The sequence below is a fragment of the Gopherus flavomarginatus genome, chromosome 1 (assembly GCF_025201925.1).
Source record: "Gopherus flavomarginatus isolate rGopFla2 chromosome 1, rGopFla2.mat.asm, whole genome shotgun sequence".
In the NCBI taxonomy this organism is placed as follows: domain Eukaryota; kingdom Metazoa; phylum Chordata; order Testudines; family Testudinidae; genus Gopherus; species Gopherus flavomarginatus.
The window spans coordinates 228,012,107-228,034,377 of NC_066617.1; the positions used below are offsets into that span (position 1 = coordinate 228,012,107).

Here is a 22,271-nt window from a genome sequence, read left to right on the forward strand (position 1 = left end):
TTGCATCAAAGCATTTTTTCTACTTATAAGCAATTCTGCCTCCACTGAGGAGTTTTTATAATTTCTGCTTTTTCAGTACCTGAGAGCTATTTTTCAAACAGGAAAGAATATGCTCCACATGTTAAATCCATATAATTGTGGCTGCTAGCATTTTTCCATCTTCACAGTTAAATTAATGGAGAGTTAAAGAAATAGTCTGCAGCAGCCTTGGGCAGTTAAAGCTGCTCAGTAGTACAAATCTCTCTTTAGATTACATTTTCTACACCTTATCTTTTAAAGTTGATTATGTAGTTCATAGTTGTTTTCCCTCTTAGTGGGAGTCTACTTCAGTTGATATGTATAGCTCTTCCAAAGACCCTTGAACTTCCACATACACTCCAACTGCAGAAAAACCCCCGTTACCAAATAGGTAGTGAAGCTGAGACAGGCCACTTGGCCTCTTTCTGTCCAAACATGTTACTGTTCTTGAAATAGCACAATAAATCATTTTGATACTGTTTCATTGTGTCAATGTCACAAGTGTTCATTGTCTTAAAATGCAGACTTCAAATCCTTATACATTAGTTGAAAGTAGGAACAATCAATCACTCTACATGAAAGGTTTTTTTAATTTAAATCTCTAATTTCTGGTATCACCTACCCTTCTCTACTCTGTCAGTTACAGCAGCTTTGATGCCTTGTCTTCTCTTTAATGTCGGTCTCTTTTTTTCCATAGCAACAAGATGGGTGAGGTAGTATCTTTTATTGGACTAACTTATATGGGTGAGAGAGACAAGCTTTTGAGCTCTACAGCGTTCAGGTCTTTTTTTTTCTTTTCCATGCTACTTTACTCCAGGTGGAATAGCCTTACTGAGGTGGTCTGTACAGCCATTCTCCTTTAAATCTGTACTGAAGACTCGTTTCTACCTGGTCACCAAGAATAGAGTGCACAGACCCCCTAACAACTCCTGGACCATACAGGGCTACAAACAGACCCTCTCCTAAGAGCCTTTGGAAGTACTCACCTAGAGCAACAACTCTAGCAGAGATGCAGCAGGCCTCAGCGAGCCAGCGGCGGGGCTGCTTGGCCATGAAATGTAGAACTGGCCAGTGGGTTTCGTTACAAACAGAAGTCAGACCAGGCTCCTCACAAGAGGTGCTGGGGCTGGGCTGCTCTACCTGCCCCGCACGTTGTCCTGATGGACTGAAGGTTTCAGCTGAACATAAAGCTTTGGGGGCGGGGCAGGTGTTTGAACTTTAGGTGTCAGACGTTGTTCGGGAGGGTGGCACCTCGGCTCCCCGCGGGTTGTGCGTGTTGTGTACAGCCCAGCCCAGCCCACCGTCTTCGCTGCCACCCCCAAAGCTCACTCAGCGGCTGAGGCCAGAGCGCGGTCAGCGCTGTGGGGTGGGTTTTTAGCAACAGATTCGCTCTGCCACTATTCACAGGGCCGAAAGCTGCTCCCTCCCTCTTTCCCGCTGGCCCTATGGGGAGGAGCATCCCTAGGCGGACCCCGGGAGCTGCGTTTCCCCCACGCCTGCGCCTCTCGCCTCTGTCTCCGTAGGGTCACCAGCCCCCTTCCCCCCTCCGCCGCTGCGGCGGGCAGCGCAGCCGGGCTGCGGCGCGTTCTCGCGACACTTCCCGCCGAGCGGAGCCGCTGATTGCGGCGGCAGCGCCCGGCGTGGCGGCGCCTGGGGGACTCAGCTCTGGCTTCACGCTTGCCCCGCTACACACGCGGAGCCCGAGACGGGGAGTCGCCGCCCATCAGCAACCGCCCGCCCAGCCTGGCTGGCCCCAGTGCAGGCAGCAGCGGGGACCCGGGTGCTTTGCGGAAACTGCGCCTCAGCCCCCCCCCGTCCTATTTCTGCGGTTTGGATGCGCATGAGAGCGGAGCAGCCGCCAGCGAGGAGCAGCACCACTCAGCCCGGCTGCAGCGGCGCCTGCCTCAGTCAGTAACCGCCGCTTCGCTCGGCTCCCGCCCCGGTGGGACCGGTGGCTTTAACTCGCTCCCGTCCCCGCGGTTTGTCCGCCCGTCTCAAACTTTCAGCCTGTCCCCGCTGCCGGGCAGAGCCCGGCTCCACATCCATGGGTGAGTGTGAGCTCGGGCTGCGCCCCCTTTTCGCGGGACGAGCCGGGGGCTGGGTGGGTGGCCAGCGTGGGGCAGGGATCAGAAGGCTGCTGTCTTCCGCCGTGCTGGCGGCTCCCCGGTGCGCCGGGGCTGCCTTCCCCCCACCCCCTCAGTGGCTCCCGGGCTCGCCGATCCTTTCCCTGGTGAGGCGGAGTGAAAGCGTGACGGTGGCTGTGCAGCCAGGGGCTGGGGCGGCGAGGGGGGGACCCATCCCCTTGGGGCGGATGGGGATTGCAAGCTGGGTTGACACGTTTGCGATTTCCCCTGCTAATGAGCTGGCTTGTGTTTGCTGCGGGAGCCGCCGCTGTGCTGCTGGCAAGGCGGTGAAATGCAGGCTCGAGAGGCTGAAGTGTGAGGGAGAGCAGAGCCGGGGGGCCCTAGACGCGCAGGCTGCACTTTTGCTGCCGAGGTGCTCGAGCTGATGAGCGCAGCGGCTGCTGCCTTCCTGCGAGACAGGAAATCTGAGAGGCCTGCTCCAGGTTTGACATGTCCCGGGGGGGGGGGGCGCTCAGGCGGGTGCCAGGCGCTGCTTTCGCTGCCCCACGTTGCAGCCCGCGAGCGGAGAGCCGAACAGCCCCGTCGGGCTGTTACCAGGGTCGGTTCTGCAGCCCGCTGCGCGCTCGCCCTCCGCAGCCTGCTGCCTCGTTAACCCTCCGGCCAGCTCGCGCTGCAGGGGCGGCTCGCCTGGATTTTGGGAAGAGGCAGCGTCTGGTTTGCGATTCCTAGTGCATCCAGCCAGGCGCACGCTGTCCGGGAAGGAGACAGGCGCACGGCTGGCGTGGGGTGGGCTCAGTCCTTGGGTAGGGTGACCAGATGTTTCGTTTTTATAGTGACAGTCCTGATTTTTGGGTATTTTTCTTATGTAGGCTCCTATTTCCCCCCCCCCCCCCGATTTTTCACACTTGCTGTCTGGTCACCCTATCCCTAGGGCTAGCGAGGAGCGCGGCAGCTGGTGGAAGGCGAGATTTATTCATGCTGCTCAGTTTGTAGGTGTAAGAAGAGCCTCCCCCCGCTGGGGGTTGCTTGCAGGTTCCCCTGCTGTGCCTGTAGAGCCCCGGGGTGAATTGTCCTATTATGCTGAGCATGGAGCTGAAGAGGCGGGGATGACAGTAGTGCCAGGCTCTGGCTGGCTTAGAGGCGCACACATGGGCCAAGCCTGCTCGCTCCTGAACAGGGCCAGATGCTGTTGCATCCATCCAGTCTGTTTAGCACTCTGTGTGTGTGTGACACACACATACACGTTTGTAGATTGGGGAGGAATACATGAAAGAAGGCGACAAAGGAGAACCCGTGCCATGGTGTTTTATAGACTTTAGGTGTGCGCACATAAACTCTTTCATGTGTGGGTGGGCTAGGATCAGCAGTTTTAACTAGGTTTGGGGAAGTGGCTAAGTGTACTTTAAAAGCTAGTTTTTGAGTTTTCTCTCATATACTGCCACCTCATTTTATATACAGTGAAGGCAAAGAGCAAATAGGATGGTGTCAACATTAGCTCTCTTTTTGAGGTGTCTTTATCCTGTCAATTACAGTGAGCAGGTATAGTCGCTTACATGTGCAGGCAAAACCCAGTTTTCTGTATCTATAGTGACATTTGGTAATTTGTTTGAAAATCAACAAATTGCTACTGCTACTTGATACTTATGTAAGTATACGCTACATATACTTATGTATATGAAAATATACGTAACTACTGTAGTGCACAAAGATACACAAGATTAAGCACCAGCTTTTTGCTGTTGAACTTTAGTTAGTCCTGCAGTCCAAAATGAAGTACATTCAGTCATGGGAACAGATTCAGTTGCTGTGATCTGAGCTCAGTTGCTGGTTGACAGTAGGCCGACATCCCAGAACACCTCACTTCATTGGTGCATTTTAGAAGACTATGTAGGATTAGATCATTGCTGTTAATGTTCGGAGAGTGATCATCTCCATTTCTGTATTCAGCGGTAAAGAGTTGCACTCCCCAGTCTGCAGTATGACTTTAATATAGTGCTGTAATTGAGATTTTTTTTTTTAAAGAATGGATAAGCAGAGCTGCATCTTGGGTGTAATGTCAATCCCTGCAATGTAACAAATGAATTTGGATAAAAATAATGTAACAAGAAATTAAGCACACTTAAAAAAAAAATTAGAGTGCTGTAATCAAATTCCATCCTGCAGGGCTTCACGGGCCAGAGAGAGTTTCCATCCCTGTCCTCCATGTAGAATTGATGTATTCCTCTGAAGCATTAGAGACTGGCCAGGGATGAAGTCAGGACACCGAGTGGGGTGGATCAGTGATCTGAGGAGATACACCAGCCAGGCATCGATAACAGGATTCTCTGTGTCTTGCTCACATGCTCAGGGTCTTGCTGATTTCCCATCCCCAAATCTGGCAGGAATTTTTCTCCAGGTCAGATTGGCAGAGACATTGAGAGATTTGGGTTTTTTGGCCTTCCTCTGCAATATGGGGCATGGCTCGCCTGCTGGGCTCATCTGGGAATATCTTGAAAACCTTTTTCTTTCTGTTTTTACTCAGTTTTTCAGTATAGTCTTTGTCATGTCTCTATTATGATAAAAAGTTAACTGCCATGGGACACTACTATCACTCTTGCTTAGACCCCAGTGTTTTACTCAGCCACTTGCCGAAAAAGGTATGTGTCACTCATATCTGAGACCAAGCTGTGATGAATAAGGATAAGCTCTTTCTCTGTTGTAAAGTACAAAGGTTAAAATATTTGGCCTTCCCTTTTTGTGCATGCCCACACAGGAGGTTAAAAGAAGTGATAAGGCAACATGAAGTAACTTTCCTTTGAGCCATAGATTGTGATCTACAAGCCAGTCTGAAATTAAGGGAAACTGTTTTTCTGATGAGTTTTCTGCCCCTCCATGATGGTTTGTTCATATATTTGTTTTTACTTGTGTGTGATCTCTCATGTTTCATTTTGGTCATTCATATTACTAATAGTTCCTTTCTGAAGTCACAATTCATTCAGACTTTTCTTTTTGGCCAGGGAGAAGAGGGTTGGAGGTATTTTGAAGTTCTGTCAATATCTTTACTTTTAATTTTATGAGTACCACTTAAAAAACAAAAACAGAAACAAACTATATAGGGAAGCATAGGTACAGACAGATAGAATGAAAGTGAATTTTTTATGTATTTGTCACAGATTCAAGATGAAAATGTGAGTTTTAAAAATGAACTTGACAATTTAAAGATTTTCTACATATATGAAAGAATAGGTTAGCTCCATCCTTCAGAAGATGGCTTTGCACTTAGTGAAAATGTAGATATGGTAGAACTGCAGAGTTACGAACATCTTGGGAATGGACATTGTTAGTAACTCCGAAATGTTCATAACTGAACGAAATGCTGTGGTGGTTCTTTCAAAAGTTTATTACTGAACATTGACTTAATACAGCTTTAAAACTTTACTTTGCAGAAGAAAAATGCTGCTTTTAACCATCTTCATTTAAATAAAATAATCACAGAAACAGTTTCCTTACCTTGTCAAATCTTATTTTTAAACTTCCCTTTATTTTTTTAGTAGTTTACATTTAACACAGTACTGTACTATATTTTCTTTTTTTTGGTCTCTGCTGTTGCCTGATTGTGTACTTCCGGTTCCAAACAAGGTGTGTGGTTGACTGGTCAGTTTGTAACTCTGAAGTTCTACTGTATCTATATATGAATACATAAAATCCTAGGCTGTGAATCTTGTCTGTCAGTTATTAAAAACAAACCTGAGTCTGACACTATTTTTTTTTTAATCTTTTCTGTGTTTTGAAAATCTGTGTATGTTAGACACCATCTTACATCCCTCTCTAATCTGTCCCAGGCTGGGATCCTTATTGTATGTATATGCTCCATTAAAGAAAACAAGCCCCCCAGCACTTCCCTTGCACACATTAAAAGAATGTTATGGTCATGAAGTGAAGTGCTGAAAAGTTAGGAAATGACACAATTAAGGTTCTTCAAGTGACAGTACATGTCCGTTCCACTTTAGGTATTTGCTCGCTCACTGCACCAAAGCTATGGAAAAAAAATCTCGGTCAGTACTCCTCAGGGTAGTGCATGCACTCTCCACATGCTCATGCTGATAGCCAGTAGTATCGGGATGGGGCTGCCCTCAGCCCTCCCCTCAGTTCCTTCTCCCCACCTGTGGTAGGTAGACAGAGACTGTATGCCTCATCATTCTCTATAAATAATTAGATTAGTAGTTAGTGTTAGTTTACATGTATTGTTTTTATATTTGTTTGTTTTTGCATATTTGGATTTAATAGTGTCATCGACACCACGTATTGGGGCATGCCCAAGTTCCGAGGGTTTAAGTATTGTCTGGCTGTAATAAGTCCATGCTGGTCAGTGACCCTCAAGCCCGTTGTTTAAAGTGTTTGGAAGGGGGCACGTTTGAGAGGAGTGTCTAATCTCAAGGGGATTCAAGACTAGGACCAAGAAATCTGGAGAGGTGAGGCTTTGATACCTGTTGATGGAAGCAGCTTTACATCCTTCCTCAGAACCCAGCCATTCAGTATAGGGAGCTATGGACTCTACTTCATCTCAGAGTACACCTCTGGAAATTGTGCTTGTGTGCTCTCTTTCCCCCTCCTTCCCCCATTGGAGGGAGTCAGAAAGGAGGCATAATTCTTCGAGTGTTTGCTCACATCCATTCCATATTAGATGTGTGTACTAGCCACATGCACCAGTGCTGGAAGCTTTTCCCCTCAGTGGTAGCTGCAGGGCAGAGGTGGACAAACTATGGCCCATGGGCCGGATCCGGTCTGCGAGCCGTTTTAAGCCAGCCAGGGCACTGGGTCAAGGGCTGGACTATGGAGCTCGGCCCTGCTCCAGCCGGGGCGCAGGGTCAGGGCCACACCACACGGCTCCCGGAAGCCGCAGCATGGTCCTGCTCCTGCTCTTATGTGCTATAATGGCCCCCTCCGGCGTTCCAAGCTGCAGGGGGATGCCTGCGGATGGGGCAGTGTGCATAGCCAGCTGGCCACACCTCTGCATAGGAGCCAGATAAGGGACATGCCTGCGCCACCTGAGCCTCTCTCCAGGCCCTAACCCCCAGCCCTGATTCCCCTCACTCTCCAAACCCCTCGATCCCAGCCCAGATCACCCTCCTGTATCCCAAACCTCTCATCCCCAGCCCCACCCTAGAACCCGCACCCCCAGCCAGAACCTGCACCCTTCCTGCACCCCTGCCCCAGCCCTGATCCCCCTCCCACTCTCTGAACCCCTCGGTCCCAGCCCAGAGCACCCTGCTAAACTCCAAACTCCCCAGCCCCACCTCAGAGCTTGCATCCCCAACCAAAGCCCTCACTTTCCCACAACATACCCCAACCCCAATTTTGTGAGCATTCATGGCCCACCATACCATTTCTATTCCCTAGTGCGGTCCTCAGGCCAAAAAGTTTGCCCACCCCTGCTGTAGGGGACCGGCTCTGGTGCCCTCTGGAGTGGCATGCACATGCTGCGGTATAAAGAGCGTCACTGGTTTCCCCCCACACTCAGTTCCTTCTTGCCACCAGTGACGGTGCTGAAACGTCTACTGCTTCAGCTAGCTTTTTCGCTTCATTCAGTGTTACAAATTTTTCTTGTAAAATTGTTAATAGTTATCCCATAGCGTGTTAGTGAATTTTACTTGGTGAATCCCGAACAGGACTCAGCCTAGGGACCGGGCATGCCCCGGTCCCCAGACTTTTTAAGCCCTGCGATTGCTGCAAAAAAAACCAATGTCCCTCAGCGATCCGCATAACAGTTGTCTCAGGTGTTTGGGAGAGTCACGCATAAGTGACAAGTGCTGTATCTACAAGTCCTTCAAACCTCAGACTAAGAAGGAGAGAGACATCCGTCTCAAAGTGCTCCTAATGGAGCCAACTCTAACTCTGGCACCAGAGCAGTTGAGGTCCGACTCTGCCCTGAGCTCCATGGCGTTGGTGCAGAGTGCCCCACCGGCATCGTCAATGAACCGGCACTGACTACACCCTTCCCCAGCATCTGCCAAGTGGCGCAAAAGAAGACCAGGGGAGGACGATCTCTTACATCGTACAAGGGGAAGGAGAGTGCAGGAGGGGAGCCAAGGCCTGAGGAGGGCAGCTCAGTACCTCCAACCGGGAGTACCCTGCATCTGAGGCATTGGTGAACACCATAAAACATTTGTCAACGTCTGGATTTACCAGCACCAGGCCCTTGACCGGATCTTCCTTCAGCGTGCAGAGAGCCCTCTGGCACTGCCTGGTCCAGATCACCTTGTCTGGCCTACCCTTATCTTATAGCTCAGTGATGGGGTCTGACAGGGAGCTAAAGTGAGGCAGAAACCTCTGGTAGAGCCCAACCATCCCAATAAAGGCCTGGATCTGTTTTTTAGTCTGGGGAGTTGGCTAATTTCTGATCACCTCCACCTTGGCTGGTTCTGGCTTTAAGCAACCGCTCCCCACCTTGTGGCCCAAGTACAGCACCTCTGCCATCCCCACCTTGCACTTCCCAGCATTTATAGTCTAGTCTTGCCTCCCAGAGGTGACCCTGCCCGCTCTTCACCTGGGACACATGTTCCTCCCCAGTCTAGCTAAAGACATACATATCATCAATATATGCTAGGGTAAAATTCTCCATACCCCCTCAGTAACTGATTCCCCAGATCCTGGCAGGTGACCGGTGCCTCCTTGAGGCTGAAAGGTAGGACCAGGAATTCATATAGCCCTAGAGGGGTGACAAAAGCAAGTTTTAACCTGGCATCTCATTCCACAGGCACGTGCCAGTAGCCTTTTGTGAGATCCTTGGTAGTGAAGTATTGAGGTCCCCTCCTCCCCTGCAACTTATCTAGGATCTCATCAGGCCTAGGCATGGGGCAGGCACCAGACATGGTGATGGCATTGAGCTTCCGATAGTCCACACAGAATCGGATCCACCCATCTTTCTTGGGGACCAGCACCACGGGTGAGGCTCAGTGGCTGGTTGATGGCTGGATCACCCGTAAAGCCAGCATATTTCTGACCTCTCTCTCTCCAGGGCCTGGGCTGTTTTCCCACTGACTCTGAATGGGGGACACCTGACAAGATGGGTGGCTCCTGTCCCCACCCAGTGAACAGCCAAGTTAGTGAGCCCATGCTGTCTGGAGAACAGCCACTGGTAGGAATGCAGCACTGCTTTGATCCCTGCCTGTCGGGCAGGGATTAGCTGGGCAGAGAAGAGAATTGATTCCAGCCAGAGGCCAGCTCCTGTCTCAGGGAAGAGATCCACTAGAGGATCATCCCCCTTCTCCTCCCACTGCCCACACTCAGCCAGTACCAGCCTCTCCCTGTCACAGTATGGATTTATCATGTTGACATGGTACCCTCGGTGGCTCAGGTTGGACAGTTCCACCACATATTTCACCCCATTCAGCTGTGTGATGACCTTAAAGGCTCCTCTGATGGGCAGGCATCTCAGGATTGCATTCTCTTTGTCCTGGGCCTTTCCCACTCTCTGGCAGGGGTCCCAGGACCTGCAGTATTGCTGGATGTTGTCAAAGACTGGACCAGTAAAAGTTCTGTAGCAGCTTCTGCCTTAGGCACAGGATACCCTGGTGTCTTGAGAGAGGCACATCACAGGCCAGTTACAGTAGCCTGTGGCAGTACTTCTGAGGACCATTAGCTGTCTTCTGATCCTCTATAGTTCCACTTCCCCTGGGGAAGCCCATTCCCAGTACAGGAATCTCTTCTCCCGCAGGAATCTTTCCCAGAAACCTTCCCCAAGGTGGCCAGCAAGTTCCCTCATTTTCTCTAAGGAGGGGTCCTTCTGCAGCTTGGTCTGGAATTCAGCGTCTAGGGAGGGGAATGAAACCAGTTCCCTCTCGCTGCCTGTGGTCACAGCCCCCAAGACTGGAATGCTGGGATTAGGGCTCTCTTGATAAAAAGCCACCATCTTCATCTTGATCATTCTCTGACCAGGCATCTCTGTCTCCAGCAGCGCCCTTTTAGCCGCTTCCCCCTTCCCTGCGGCCTCCTGCACCTCTGGACAAGGCAGCCCTGGTTGGCAGCCGTTCTGCCCTTGCTGTGGTTCTCCATACTCAGCTGGGGTCTCCAACCACACCCCCCACTGGCTCAACTTCGCCCCTGTTGTCCCAGTGAGGGCAGGCAGTGAACCTGCTGCTTTGGGCACAACATCTTCAGAACCAGTGTGAGCTACCTCCCTCCGTGGGCAGGGGCGAGGAGCATCTTTCTGTCCCATTCAGCTCCAGGGGTCTGGATACAGACAGTCAGCACAACTGAGCTTAGCAACTCCTCCTCTCTGTCAGCCAGGACATTTGCATTTATACTGACCACTTCAGTCTTAGCCGATTGGTTCCCTGGATTCAAACTTGGCTGTTACAGGAGCAGGGCCTGGATCCTGTCTCAAAGAGACCGTTGTCCCCCCATCATCCACGTCAAAGCTGATATCTTGGAGAGCCCCAACTACTAGCCAGCCCGACCCCGTCTGCACAAAGATCTGAGCCCTAGGCAGGGCAAGTGACTTCATCCCTTGGACCTTCAGCCAGGTCTCGCAGCCCTGCAGCATCTGGTGAGTCTGACAACAGCTCTCTCTTTCCCAGGATCTCACCACCCCAGGAATGTCTCCCAGTTGTCCACCACCTTCTGTTCCCACTGGAGGTCTGAGGAGCCTGAGCCCAGGAGAGTATACACAGACATATATGCTGGGACCAGGAGTGGGAGCCAGCCTGCCACCCTGCCCATCTGGCTTAACAGCTCTGGCCTTAGGACCCAGAAGGGGGGCTAGACACCGGAGCCTTTCTGCAGGGTCAGCCAGGTTCCAATTGCCTGCCTTCCCAAAGGCCATGAGACAGGTATCTACATTTCCTCCCTCCTTAACCTGGGGCAGTAATTTAGTGTCAAAGTTCCCTGCGGAATTGGCAACCCGTGGTCCATCCCCATTCAGCCTTGAACGGGTCCCTAGCCTCTTAGCTCAGCCATCCCAGTTCATGCTGTCCCTCCTGCTGTTCTGCCTCATGCCTTCCCTGTCTCTCACGGTCCTCTGACTCCTTCAATCTCAGTTCCAGTTCCATCCATTTCAGATCAGATCCACTGATGGGGAATCTAGTAGAGACCCCCTGCTGGTTAGGAATGCTGGTCTCGGGGATGCCCGCCTGCTCCCAGACTCATGGCCCCAACTGGTTGGGAACCAGCTCTTTAGAGCAATCATCCTCTTCCAACTGAGAAGTTGGCTGCACCTTGATGAGCTTTCCAATGAGCAGCCCCATCCCTCTTCATAGCTCCACAATGTATTTCTTATGGAGATGGTTATAGGTAAGGCTTAGTTTTAGTCACTGGTATTTTTACTAAAAAGTCACAGAGAGATCACAGCCCATAAACAAAAATTCACAGGCGTGTGACCTGTCCATGACTTCTACTAAAAATACCTACTGTGACTAAAACTTGGGTGAGGGTGAGGGGGGGGAGGCGGTCTGGGCGCATCATGGGTACTGGGGGAGGGAGTCGAGGTGACCGGAACCCCTGCTGGTGCTGAGGGAGAGGGGGGCCACGGTGTGCAGCTGGGATCCAGCTAATGGTGGGGGAGAAGGGGGCCAGGCCACAGCATGTGGCTGGGACTCCTACTGATGCTGGGGTAGAGGGGGGTTGGCAGGGCTCCCTACCCAGCTCCGCATCTCTGCAGCTCTTAGGCCACAAGTGCTGACTGCTACAGCGCCCATTGGCTGGGAACCACAGCCAGTGGGAGCTGTGGGGTTGGGGCCTGCGGGCACTGGCAGCGCACAATGCGGAGACCCTCTCTGCTGCCTAGGAGCTGCAGGGGGGCTGCCCCCACCAGCCGCTGCCCATAGCCCCCTCCTGTACACCCAAGCTGCTGCTGCTGCAGAGATCATGGAAAGTCACGGAATCCATGACCTCCGTGACAGACTCACAGCCTTAGTTATAGGCCATCTCTTCGCTGTTCCCAAGTTGTCACAGACTCACAGGCCTGTGCTCTCTCGGCTCCCCAAAGTCCCTGGGAGGAATTCCCTTCTGTGTGGCACCCTTCTCGGGGGTCACAATCTCTCTCAGGCTTTACATCGTAGGCTGCTCCGCCTCCTGGAACTGCACCTCACTCAGCCTTCAGCACACCTGGCTCTCGCTAATCCCCCTTTGTTTTACTGCTCCCCAGTCACTTACTGCAGGATGCCCTGTCCACAGGGTGCAGTTGGTACCACCCCTGCTGGAGCACCCATGGGGACAAATTAGTGGGTGCTCTGTACCCACCAGCAGCCAAGTTTCCCACCCGTCCCTCCTCCCAGCACACTGTGTCTCCGCTCCTCCAAACAGCAGCCAAACAGCTGTAGCAAACTCTGGGAGGGAGGGGGGAGGAACTGGAACGTGGCATGCTCAGGGGAGGAGGCAAGGAAGAGGCGGGGCCGAGGCAGGAATTTGGAGAAGGAGTCGAATGGTGCAGGGAGGGGGTGAAGTTGGGGCGGGGTCTTTGGGGAAGGGGGTGGAATAGGGGCAGGAGGAAGTTGGGTAGGGGTGGAGTTGGGGTAGGGCCGGGGTAGAGAGGGGGTCGAGCACCCACCAGCGCCAGAAGAAATTGGTGCCTATGCTAATACTCTGGAAATGCTCCAAGTGAAGCCAATCAGGACTCTGGTTTAACCTCCTCTCTTGGAACTGTTGCCTTGGCAGGAAGCCTACGCGACTTTGGTCTTCCTGGGTCTGACCTCGGAGCATTCAGCATCCTTGTTCTCACCATGCACTTCCTGCAACAAGTATGCCTGGATGGGATGAAATCAAAGAGCCATGCACCCCAACTTCACATTCATCCATGCCTCTCAGCCAGCGTGTGAAACGGAAGGGTTTATTATTCGACAGGAACACAGCATAGAACACAGCTTGCTAGCACAGAAATTAGGAACATTCAGTAAAGTCCATCTTCGGGGGAGGGGAGCCCAGATCCAGAGCTTTGGGCTTCCCCCTGGGCCTCAAGGCAGCTGAGACTGACTTGCTTCCAGCTCCCTGTCCTGCCCTGTCTTGTTGCTCCTCCTCTGGTCTTCTGTCTCGCTTCCTAGGCGAAGTGTCACCTGGTTGCATCCCCCTCCTGGTTCTCAGGTTATGAAGGGCATCATCGCTTATGTGCAGGCAGCTGGAGCTGCCTCACTTGCCCTTGAGGTTCTCAGAAAGTCACACATCCTTATTCCCACCACCTAAGCACTGATGTAATACAGGAAACTGCGGTACACAGAGTATTCATGCAAAACAGTTAGACCCGCATAGGCTCACGTACAACATAAGGGGAAAAACTGGACTTTGTCACAGTCCTATTAATGGGAAGTGTGAGCAACGTTAACTACCTGCACCACCTATAGTATTTTTATATTAAAATCTCCCATAACATTTTTAATGCTTTGTCCGCTTCCTAATGTCTAGTACTGTTTTCTTCTTATCTAGAGCCATGTCTTGCTTCCATTGAAGTCATTGTGAGATTAGCTGTTGCTAAGTCCAGGTGAACTAGAGCTGTTCAAAAACATATTTCTAGTTGTTTGGTACACTGCAATTTGGTACACCACTTGTGAACTCCTTTCATTGCATGTGACATTTTCATAAATTATATTAAGCATGGTGATGTAGTAAAGTTTAAGTTCATAGATCTACTGGAAGTATTACACAAAAGCTGCAAAATAACTTGCTTCTCTTTCCTCCTAGAAGTCAGGAAATTACAAACATCCTCACAAAAGCCTGTTCCAGGTTGCGTGCCTTCAGATTATATTTTAAACAATACAAAACATACCTAGGAATTCTGAAATTAAGATATATAATTGTGCATTTTTAGCTAATTGTTTGGGACCACATACTTATTATTTTGAGAATGATTTCTAATTGCACAACATTTTTTAATGTCAGGATATACTCTCCATGAGCGTGGCTTCGCTTCTCCCTCCCTCCCTCTCTCCCTGTTACCATAGGGTTGTGTATTAACTGTTGCTTCAAAGTCAGTAAGTGAGAAAGAAGAGGGCAATTTGCAGATGTGCTGGGGGTAAAACAACTGCATTCTTACTGGTCTATGTGCTTGAGAAAGATGCATAGCTGTGAAATCATGGTGTGGTGGTTACTTTTCCATTTAGACCTTCCAGACATCATGTGTCCTTCTCTTTTCAGAATGGGAAGAAAAATTATGCCATAATTAAAATGGTTTTTCCCCTTTTTGCCAGCAATAAACAGCCTTCTTTTACTACCTCTTATTACCAGTGGTGATCATATACTTCTTCCTATACTGTTCATGAAGTGTAAGATTTCTGCTAACAATTATTTTTTTAGAAGGCATTTAAACATTGTTCAAATTACTTATTTTGTAATAGTTATTTCCTGATTATTATCAAGAAAGCTTTTTGACAAATATCTGAGTTAAGCCAGGTAATATTTCTAACAGGTGTGTGCCAGAGTTCATATAGCAGATCATCATTGACCTTGTGGCTAATACATTGACTCTGACTGCCGCTACTTAATGGGGGCCATGTGTAGGGAGGGGAAAGGAGGAGTTACAGTTGTTTATAATAAGCAGCTGAACTTTCACTTCTCAGATGTTAAGGTGCATTTTTGTCCTGTTGGGTGTGAGGAGGGAGGGAGAAATTAGAGATAATTTCTATTGTCCCTATGGCAGTTTTTAGATCACTGTTTACTATATCATGGGTTTTTATAGAGATCCTATCACTGTGTGTCTAAAATTAGAGTACAAGAATCTGAACCAAGAAAAAATATTTTGGGGGGAACATGAAAGCAGGCTTTGTGTATTCCATACTGTGAATGTTCTATTGAAAAAACCAAAATGTCCCAGTAAAAGGAAAAAAAAAACAGTACTGGGGCGGGAGGGGAATCAGATAATTGCTTCAACTTGTGTGAAAGTAATTGGTGAGTGTCTGTTTCATATCCAGTGGGAAAAAGTTAAAGGCTTTAAATCTGAGAATGTGTGAAAGAGAATATACAATATTACAGTTTGGTAGTCATGAATTTTATTAATAAATACTGTGTGTGTGTGTGCACTCTTTCTTCCCTGTTTATGATAACAGATGGGGATCTGTAAAATTTGAAGTCTTGGGGAATTCAAGTAGTAGCAGTAGCTACATAAAGTTTGTAAGGCAAAAAAATATTGGTGTCTCAACTTTTCTTCCCTTCAAATCTGAGTTTGACTAGGTAAAAAAAAAATACCCATGATGATGAAATAAGATGACTGTGTATTTCTGACAAATAGTTTGTAAAGCAGTTCCTTTTCCACTGTGTCACATAGAATTGTGCTTCTGTTAATATCTGTTTTATGATGAGGAAATATCTAGAACTAGTGATCAGAAATCACTGCTATGCTAAAATTCCTTTCTCTACGTACAGGGAAGACAATAGAAAACTGCTATTTCATTTGAGAAATTATTCCTGGTCTCCACTTATCTAGAATCTCAGTGTAGAAAACTGCATTTTGATCTCTTCCCTTGAACTTGACTAGAAACATTTCAAATAAGAGAGCAAATGTTGGCATTCTTTTCTTTCCCTTTTGTTGTCTCCTCCTCACACTGTCCTCCAGTGTGCACCAAATTTACTTCTGGTGGAGTGGTTTCAACCTTAGTTGCAGTGTAGCTGCGTCCAATTAGATTAGTCCTAGTATATGTTGGATAAGCGACTCCCTTTGGAGCTGGTTCCTTTATTATTCCATGTAGAGAGATGTCAGTGGGAACTGGTTGCATGGTTTTGCAAGTCGGGGCAGAATTAGGACCTTAGATATTTAATCAGCTTGTAGAAGTGACAAAATTCAGGTCTAGTTACTGTGATGGTTCGCTATGATAGATGGAGCTCCCAGTTCAAGCGGTTTGTTTTGTTTTTCTTTGTCCTCTGTTTACTTAGAGTTCAGGAAATCTTGTTTACTAATTTGTATGATGTTTCATAGCCACCAATGAAATACTAATATCTCAAAAGAATAAACCTGTGCTTTTATTCACTGAAGGCATTTGTAGTGGGCAGTGCCTAGGACTTGTATTTTATATACCTTAAAAAAATCCAAATGAAAACTTCTATTGAACTTTTCATTCTAGTAACTCTTTATTTTATAGTGTATCCAGTTGCTAATGGCAGCATTATTCATTTTGCATGCTTTACTCTATTTCCATATAGACAAACTTGTAAAATATTCAGATAAGGTTAACAAAAGAATTAGACTATAAATACACACACAGTTCAAAATCTTCTCTTTTTGAACTAAATATACAGTGCAAAACCAACTTTCTGTGATTGCATAAACCTTCAACTCCAGTTTGAGTCTAATGTGTAATCTACTATGCAATTGCTGCTTCTGCTTTGCCACTGGCTAGGATCATTTAACACACTGATAACTTGACTGGATTTTTATCCATTAGGGACTTGTACAGTGGGGAATATTATTTATACTCTGGGCCTTGGAAAGAATTAAACCACTGGCTCGTGGTAAACCCTTTGTCTTTTCATTTAATTTCTGTAAGTATTTTCCTTCTCATTTCCTTTAGTCCTTTCTGTGGTGTTCATATTAGCTCTTAGTAAGTTGCTGGGACTTTAGCCCCTGTGGATGAAACAGCATAATGGAAATAGACTTTATAGAAATCTTAATTATTATTTATTAAATGGGTTTCATCCTGAGGTTTTAAAGTAACTTTATCAAGATGAAAACTTTAAAAGGTAAGCTGTTTGACTTGTGCCCTAGTTTCTAAATATAAAAATTACTAAATTGTTTTGCAGAGAGAATGGTGACATCTGGTCATAAGATATTCACATTTATGTTTAATTTTGCTGATGGGTGAATGTTAAGTGGCTGGTTGTTGCTATAGTCTTTTTAATCAGTTGTTTCATAGGACTTTTTTGCCAGACTTTCTGTAAATTGGTGACATAATCTCAAGATAAGGCTGACAAGGCCGTGCCAGCTTCCTCAAAAGTGGTCTGGTATTCTCTTATTTTTAATTTTTTTGTGAGGGAGGAAATAGTCACAGTCTCTGCGGTATGCAGACACAGAATATTTTAAAAGCTGTTGGCATAAGCAGCACTTTTACAAATGGACATAAGACAAGGATGATCTAATCTTAACCCGATCGGATCAAGTTGCATGGCTCCAAGGTAAACCTCACACCTGATTTGTCTGAATGCCGCGGAGGGAGGCGAAGCTTGCAAACCATAAGAAGCCTCCCTGTTTGGTCTACAAGCTACCAGGGGAGGGGTGGAGGACCATTTGAGAACCTCTGACACTCCTCATGGTGCAGAGAGAAAGTCATGAGATCAACAACCAGCCCACTTCAGCCTTTGACTAGTCTCTCCCTGCACCCAAAGGAGGCCTTTTAGTGAGAAGCTCTGAACCAACAGTATCACTGTCTGGCTCCTTGACTGCAGTTCTAGCTTGTACTCCATGAGAGTCCAGAAGACAATGAGAGTTGAAGAGTTTATGAACCTGTTATCTTAATTTTTTTTCCTCCTTGTCTGTTTGTCTTTTGTCTTTATTATCTGGGAGGTGTCTCAGCCCCTTTTAGTCCCTAATTGTAAGGTATGAAAACATGGCTGTCTGTAACAGTACCTGTACAGACTACACGGGGAAAGCATGGGAAAGAAAGTTTCCCCAGGTTTAAGCAGCCCTACACATAGTCTCTGAAATATACTCATTAAAATGTGTGTGTTTAAGAGTCCTAAGAAACTGAAAGCTGTGTTAGCTGTAAACTGCCAAACAAAAGTTGTTAAGCTTATCATTGTTCCTTTAAAAAAAAAAAAAAAGCCTTAATCTGCTTCTCTCCGAAGGGAGGGAAGGCACATGGAGTGAGGAAAGGATTCACCACCACACAAGAATTTATTGAAATCTGTGGAAGAAGCTTTATAATTTGCTCTGAGTTTGTGGTTATGATATTAGATAATAATTTGGATTCGGTATCAAACTTATAGATTTAATTGACTTGGATAGAGTTCTTTAGCTGGAATTAATAACCAAATGGACAGCCATCTTCTTAGATCCCGTCTTAGAATATATAAAGGTCAGTTATTTGTTGCATTGATTTTACAGAGTTTAACTCATTTGATGATGTAATTCTAATCCAATATTGATATTAACGTGTTGATTTGACTTTGATTTCATAGTTGTATTGCTTTCATTCTGAGTTCAGTATTGCTAGCAGTAGCGGTGATATGTTTCTCAATTTTATTTTTGTTTAATGGATTTAATAAAATATATTCAAAATACAGTGTCACATTTCTTTCATTAACCAATGTGAGTCCAGAGTCCATGAGAACTTGGGTGGATATTAGCTGGTCAATGTAAGTCTCACCAGCTTTCCCCAATTAATCTCTGATTCTCATACCCTTCCATTCAGCTATAGAAGAGATTTAATCTGGTGTTTGTATTATGATCTGATGTATGTGTCCAACTGAAGGTCTAATATGGGAGAGAACTACCCTTCACTTCCTTCCTCTTCCTTGTTTGTGTTTGATGAGGTTGCAGGGTTGACACATTATGGCCTTTGCATGATGAAAGAGCATACCTTGGACACAGCTTTCTATATTGCAGGTGAGGGAATAGTTCTTATTTGTGAAACAGAAAGCCAATGAATTAAAAATCAGGATGAGGGAAACACAGTTACTGCTGCCTCTTGTTACAACTCTTTAAGTTTAGTCTGCTTGCAGTAGAGTGCAGTGGTTTGCTTCCTCTCCTGGTTTGAAGAAAGATCTGCTATCAAACTGGAGAAGTCTCCAGTACCATGAAATAGCAGTGATCACACTCTTGCACCTACAGTTGACTATATTAAACTATTGCAAATAGTTAGGGTTGACATACTTTTGTCGGTTTTACTTTGCCTGGCCACTTAGATCAACTTGAAAATTTTTTGTTCTCTTGTTGTCTCATGCATGTCAGAATTGTTCAGATGGATTCATTGTTAACATGCCATATATTTTTGTAAAGACTGCAAGTTTTTAATGTGAAGTAGCCATAAACAGGACTTCCTGTTAATCTGATAATTGAGGTTTTGGTTAAAGTCCATGGAAAATTGGGATAAATGGCTTGCAGAGATGTCAGCTAGAGAGTCCTGGACTGCCATCTGGTACTTTCTGAGGTTACTGATTCCAGGACATTCCTCGGCAGAGGTGAGACTTTTAGCATTTTGTTCTTCAGCATATTATAGCTTTGCAATTTTATGGAGGGAATAAAGCTTTACTAAAACAAGCTTGGATAGACTATTCTCCTTGTTACCATGGCCTATTCCCCTGACACAAGCAACAGTTTTTCACCATTGGCTTCCTATGTCTGCACACCTTTTTCTCTTGGGGAGTCACTCCTCGTTTTCTCCCTCTCTTCCTTAAACACACAGATGCGTTCCTTCCTCTCCTGGGCACCCAATCCTCACCTTCTCCTTCTCAGACACCTCTGAGTGTGCTCCCTTAGTTGTTCTCCGTATCTTCTGTCTCTTTAAGCTCATTCTTCCTTCCATCCCCCCTTCATCTTTTCTCCATCATTCCATCTCTCCTATTCTAGCCTCAGAAGTCTCCTTCCGATAGCACCTGTACGATCCAGTTGTGACTCCCTAGTATTGGGTGCACAGCAACCTGCTGTAGAGGAGTTATCAGCCTGTTTTCGTGGTCTCTGAAGACACAGTTGCTGCATCCTGTACCATGTATGTGTGAACCACCGTTGCTATGCAATCAGAGTTGTAGCCTCAGTTGGCTTCTTTTCCTTGGCATTATGCTGATAGTTTCTGCAACTTAGAATTAAAGTAATTCCAAGCCTCCTCCACATTCAGATCCTTCAGTTCTTCAGTCCAGTCCACTTTCCTAACTAATTCCCTTTAATTTTTTTAAAGTTTACTCTTTTGAAATCAAGTACCCTAATTGCAGATTTGTTTTTGTTTATTCTTCCATTTAGTTTAAACTGAATTGGCTCATGATCACTCAAACCAAAGTTGTCCTCTACAACAATCTCTCATATGAGGTCCTTGGTATTCACCAATACTAAATCTAAAATCTCTTGTTGGTTCGGTGACTATCTGGTGAAGAAATCTGTCAGCTATGACATCCAGGAATAGCTAGGCCCAACCATTATTAGTAGCACTTGTCCTCCAATCTATATCTGGGAAATTTAAGTCTCCCATAATCACACAATTCCAAGTAGTATTTATTTCATTAACAATATAAAACAGGTCTCTCCATGTCCAGGTAGGGTCCTGGGGGTCTGTAACATTTCCCAAGCACTAACCCAGTGGAGCATCTTCTAACTTTCTTCCCCAAAGAGATTTTGATCCAAACAGATTCTGTTGTATCTATTGTCACTTCTAATTTCTTTACAGTCTACTGCACCTTTACCTTTATTTCTGTCTTTCCTGAACAGCACATACCTTTCAATACCTGTACTCCAGTCATGACTACTATTCCACCATGTTTCTGGTATCACTGTAATATTTGGTTTCTCTTCCTGGATTAATAGGTCTAGTTCTTCCATTTGGTTAACTAGAGTTTTGATATTAGTTGTTACTTAGTTGTTTCTACTTGGCTTTGCCCAGATTCTTTGCTCAATTGGTATAGTCATTCTACTGCCAGTGTTGCCTGCCTGCCTGTTAATGCCATTGGTTTGGGCATTATCTTTTTCCTCTTGATGTTCATTCTCCTACCCTCAGTTGTTCCTTTCTCTATTCCTGTAGCTTCTTCCTTGATTTTCCTCATGCTCCATATTAGAATCGGGTTTGGAGATTGTGAGCATCTTCTGACTGGCTCTCTGGAGTTCCTATTTTAAGTGTTGTGTTTTTTTTTTTTTTTTTTTTTTTAATCAGTTGTACCAACTTCCATCCCAGAAGTTTATTTCTCTCGCTACTCATATGGAGACCTCCCATGAGAACAGTCCTCTATCCATGAATGCCTCCCAGGGTTGAACATCCCAAAGCCCTCCTTATAGCACCACTGCCTGAGCCATCTATTGATCATCATAATCTTGTCTCATCTTTCGGTCTCTTCCTGTCACTACCGGAGGAATCCCACTGAAGATCCTCTGAGCCTCCCGCAGCTTCCACATCCGTTCATCTTTACTGTCTCCTCTGTTCCTTGGGTTGCTGCAACTGCTGCCTTTGTAACTGTCATAGACTTCTTACCTAAGCTCCTATCAAAGACGGACGGACGGGGACACACACACACACACTCTCTCTCTCTCTCCCTCTCCCCCTCCCCTTTTTTAACTGTGTTTTTTGTCTCCCGTGCCATTGCTTTTGTTATTCAAAGGGTAATTTTTCCTAGCTTTGCAGTAAGGTCTTTAGATTTGACGTCTGACCTCAATGCTAGGGGGAATCGATCTCCATCCACACAAATTTTTGTTATAATATTGAAAGTACAGTTCACACAAAGTGCTAAAAAAAGACACTAAAAATTAGAACCATTGGATAGTTACAATAGATTAATATTGCTAAACAGTGTCTACTTTCAAGGTATAAACTTTCTTAATTTGGATGTGTTTTTTGTTTTTGTTTTCTTTTCATGAGCTGGTGTATTTCTGCTTTTAGCAAAAAATTATGATGATGATGCCTTGAATAACAATGCAACTCTCTTGCTCCTCAAAAAATCTATCTAAAGGAAAAGCACATATTTTTGTGTGTGTAGCTTATGTCCTTCAATAACTTCAGGTTGTCAGGATGGGAGTTGGACAGCACATAAGTAGTGTTCCCAGCAGGTTATATATGAATATGTTCATTCCAGGTCACGTCAGAGTTATTTAGTTTAATCTTTGCGCTTAAGGGTTAGTTATGAACTATTTCATTCTCAGAATTGTTTTCAGTTCTAGCCATGCAGATATTCCTCTTCAGGTGCTAGCAAAATTTTAAAACTCCAGCATTGGAATCCTGGTTCTGTTGAAGTCAATGGGAGAACTATTGACTTCACTGTGGCCATGATTTCACCCTTAGGTGAGTATTTCGCTTTGCAACTTGTCTGTCTTCTCCTGCTTCCTCTGTGCAGTGGAATGTGGTAATACATCTGAGGAAAAATGATGTTTAAAAGAAGAAAACTTTATAAAGGATTTTCCTTCTAAAGGTTCTTGAAGGCTTGGAGAGGTTCAGAATAAGTGGCTATATAACTCACACTGCAGAGTTACAGGTTGATGCACACTGGGTCAACTGAAATATTTCTCATATAAAATATGAATTACAAAGTATGGCAAGCTGGCTTATGGAGGCAGTAAAGCTTGAAGCACCTGCTGTATTTGGA

General features: G+C 46.2%; 1 protein-coding gene across 2 annotated transcripts in view; it reads left to right on the top strand.

Annotated features, from left to right (window-relative positions):
* The window catches only part of LOC127042965 (BCLAF1 and THRAP3 family member 3-like), a 137,397-nt gene that overhangs the window by 60,613 nt on the left and 54,513 nt on the right, over window positions 1-22,271 (top strand). The window lies entirely within an intron of this gene.